Raw genomic sequence first — 4,634 nt, forward strand, 5'->3', positions numbered from 1 at the left:
ACCGAATCTTATCAACGGCTTCAGAAGAAAGTCTAGTCTACCTTTTACGATCTTTGCCAGAGTAATACTCAACTGGTGGCATCGGAGCATATGCCTGGCGTCCCCGATCACGAACAAATCTACAAGAGGATATATGACTTGGTACGGTACCGATTGGTACCTAAGGTACCAATGAAAGGGAAGTTGAAGATGACGAGGACGACGAATCACCATCATCACCGTCATCATCATGGATTAGCAGTTCAGCCCGTTCTTGACCACCAGACTTCTTACTCCTTTTTTTAGCCTTCGTAACAGATGTTTGTACTGAGCGTTGGGTCAAACACTCTCAAAGATCTTCCTCAATCAAGGATTAATCAGCCTCACCAGCTCTTCTTCAGACTTACTTTCTTTACCTTCAAGGTTCAGCACAGGCGGATCATTATCATTGATAATGATCCGCCTGCGGGTAATTTATCATTACCCGCAACAGCTACGATCTGCTTGAGACCATCTTTACTAAAGATTCTTCAGTAGCCTCTAACTGAGAATGGAGCTTTCCTTGCTGTCGGCGAGTCCCGTCCTCTTAGAACGCAAATCATCACAACGCGCCGCTAAGGACGGAAGACCAGACCCATCGTGGAGCGCCATGGAGAGTTGACTTGTTGGATGAACACGATACCAAGAGTACTATGTAGGGACTTAACTTCTAACGATAAATAATGCAAGAATTGTCTAACGCTAGGCTAAAGATGCTCCATAGCTATCGCAAAATAAGGGACAGATTCACTTATCGCGAAGAAGGCAGAAATACACGTACCTCACATCGTCTTGAATTATCTTCCATCCACACTCGACTAACCAATCCGATAGCACCAACACTTCCGCTCGTGCCGTAGGGGGCATGATACCAATATTTTCCAGTAATCATCTCTAGCTTGACTTTAACCATCGATTAACCAATCCGATAACGTCAATAACCAGAGGACGTCGTTGCAGACTTCAACCACAGCAGAAGCCCGCTATCACCCGCTAGGTTCCTTGATCATTCGGACTTATAGCGTGTTTTGTGTGCCTCTGTCCTCGACAGCGTTATTGTTCGGATCCCACGCACCACAGTCGATGTCTGTTGTCTCTTCTCACTTGGCGATGACGTCACAGTTTTGTTTCCTAACTCCAATATGTTAGAATTACTATCAGCGTAGTTGCTCCAACTGCGAACGTACCATGGGACGATGAAACTAGGAAGTTCTTGTGTCGGACTTGCGTTGGAATCTTTGGCGCCTCCATACTGCCAACGCGATGACCTCGTTCTTGCTTACATATCCTTGAATGTGCCGGAGAGTTATGTCTTCTACGCGATCAGCGAGATGCTCTTCCAGTAGGGAGAGTATAGGCATGCAGAACGATATGTTACAGCAACACTTCTGACTATATGTCAAATAGTACATGATTTGTAAACGCGAAATGCTTGGATTTGATCAGTTTCTGCTCTTGGATCTCTACCTCAGTTCGTCTTGCAGCGAGCATGGTCTACTGTAATACAGTAACTGTATGAACTGGAAACTATAGCGATGCCTTCCCGCTCTAGACCAACCGCAGCTGTATTCTGTGTGCCGTGTAAACCCTGTTCCGGCGGTTCACTTCTCTCCCTGTGCGTCTCTCAGCATATCCCGTGCGATGTCGTCACTTTTGCATATGTTAGAGCTGCAGGGGTTCTATATCGTCTGCTTCACAGTAATCGTAACTTTTTCTCATCATTTCAACCTTTTTTGAAGTTTAGGTATTATATTTGGCCCCGTTCTTTGCATTATGTACCTCTCTCTCTCATTGTAGTAGCAGCCACATATGTCAAGTGTTAGTGAGCCTCGGTGTTATAGCCTCACTATTGCGTTGCGTTCCGATCCCACTCCATACGCTACAGTAACGTTCTTGACTCCGAAAGTGATACATCGGGTATGCAACACGCTAAGCTGAGAAAGTATCTCGAAGATGTTGCTGTAGCTTGCACAGGTGTTCATAAGCCAACTGACAAAAAGCTACACATCGAGCGAGACCGTCTCAGCTCCTCATGAACATTGATTCGAGAGTCAAGCCTTGAGGCATTCTTGAAACCTAGTTCACTCCTAGCGCTTTTTGTCGTCCTAGAACCAATATCGCACCCACCTCCGCAGACTTCTCTCGGTCAACAGCGGCTGAATTTTGACGCTTCATCTCCTGCTGTATGTCTCGTGCTTGCTTGGCTGCTCGAACTTGTTCAATACTCCCCTGTGTATTGATTCTATCGCGCGTCTCCCGAAGACTCTGAATCTGACCGCTACACTGAAGAGCGACTGCCGAGAGCTATATGACCTGAGCATCCAGCGCAGTTACCTCATCAGCCAAGTCTTCGCAGAGCGTATCTGTTTGACGTGAATGGTAGTCACGGAGAAGAATCAGTCATCAACGACCTCTCTCAAGAACGTGATAGACTGGGCTGCGGTTGTTCTGTGCTTCACGCAGCCTCAAGGCCATGTCAGTACACCTCCGGTGCTTGGTTCTGAGTTCGAGCTCTAAGTCTCTAGCCATAATCCGCAGTTTCTGAAACGCCCAAGGACGACAGCCACCTACATCACCTAAGCACTGCGGTGCCATTACGTGTTGCCTCTGACGAGCTGCCTGGATTTCAGATTGGAGTGCATCGCTTTCGTTTCCAGCGGCTGCATTCGAATGGAGAACCTTTGCGAAGGCAGGGTGAGCTCCAAACGTCACAAACGATGAAGCTCGCAATAACAGAAGCAGAAACTCTGGAAACGCATGAACGATTCCTCGACTCACTCTATGCTGTTCGTTGAGGATTCTCTGCAACGACTGCATTTCGGTACGCATCGTGGTTGCCACAGTATACCTGGTGATACACTCCGACAGAGATTGCGTTAAAATTGAATAACCATACGAGCGACCATGGCATGGCTCAGCTATGTGACGTAGACTACCGCTCGTAGTCTACGAGCGGTAGTCTACGACGACGTTGTAACGATGTATGCTCCATGTCAAACCGATATTGTATTCGGCTGAGATCTACCGGCGGGAGTCACCGACCGCACGGTGCGGTCCGCACCCGCAGCCTACTTTTCCCGTATGGCGTTCTCAAGCCTAGTAGAAGACCGTATCTGGTCCTCTCTTTGACGGAGCTATCAAAGAAAACAACAGGGTTGAATGGCTACGACGATTTTTTAAAGACTGAACGATAACCAATCGATGTTAATTGATACTTCCCTCCTGAGGTAGGCAATTTCGTTTTTCGTTTCCTTTAGCTCGGCGAGCAGTTCCTGCAATTCCCGCCGCTTGGCTCGACTCTGGATACCGTATCTGCGCTACGCCCTAGTTGTATAAGTCAAGCTATCTATTGCATAGTGTCATGGAGCAAGGCCTCACTCAGTATCGCGCGCCTTCTGCCTTCTTCCAGCTACTAAAGTAATCTGTCCGACTGCTTCATCCTGAGAAGTGCGATAATTCACTCCATTGACCACAATTCCAATTATATCCTCAATTCTCTGATGCTCCCTCATTCTATCAGTAGAACATCAGCGAGTACATGGCGAAACCTGCAGAAATGTATTACGAGAGTATAAGCGAGTTCCACCAAGCTGTTTCTGAGGGAGGCGTTTGCTGCATGAATGTCTGTCATAGGAAACTTACAGAGTTCCTGAAAAGCACGAAGAGGAAGGAGGTGAGAGCAAGTTCAGCATCACCCTATTCTGAATTGCACAGTCAAAATTTGGAACAGTCATCCGATCAATATTACAGACCTTACAGACTCTCTTAGGATCGAACCCGTAGCCTCGAATCAATGAGGTCTACGCGCTGTCTACTGCGTCATAGCCACACGGACGAGAAGAAATACAGTTCGTTCGAAAGCCTTTCGACGAAAGGGGCCGTTGAACGAGATTCGTACCATTCGAAAACTCTACAATATTCAGATTTAATTAGTTGAGCTTATTGCAGTCTTAACCGTAGTGTTACACTTCAGTTATACTGCAATGTACTCTATCATGGCGAACACGGTTCAGATTCTGAGGGTGTCAAACTCCTCGGACAATGGTCGTCTTGTTATCATCTGCAGGCGAATTTCTGGTTCAGATTCGTCTTCGTCTTTAAATTTGTCGCGTACATGCTATACATGCTATTGTGGCTACTATGGGTCATAATTCAAGGCCTATCCACTGAAAACCTTTGATGGCCACCAAATTCCGCGCTGCCTTTTGGGCTGTCCCGATCTCTGCTACCATCGTATTTGTTATAAGTACAACACTGTTGTAACAACAGCGCCTGGTGAATCATCAGTGATGATCCTCATCACCCCCATAGTATGGGACCCATACGATTAATTTGGAGGGAGACTGTGCGCCGAGTCGACACTGTCCGATGGGCTATCGCTAAAGACTCTCGTGGTTTTTGTGGAGTTACCATGCATTTCATTGAGACGGCTACGCTATCACACATGCGAATTAGGATCGGTGGTTCATCCAGTTGATCTCTATTTATATTACTCAACATCCGATTACTTGAAGATATGGTATCTCTTCCCATCGGAGAGAGAAAATGCGACTATAGTAGTCGGACTATTGGAGACTGATCGCTCTCTACTGAAAACCGAACATGCGCCCCTGTAT

Source organism: Perkinsus marinus (assembly GCF_000006405.1).
Source record: "Perkinsus marinus ATCC 50983 genomic scaffold scf_1104296957478, whole genome shotgun sequence".
NCBI classification, from domain to species: Eukaryota; Perkinsozoa; order Perkinsida; family Perkinsidae; genus Perkinsus; species Perkinsus marinus.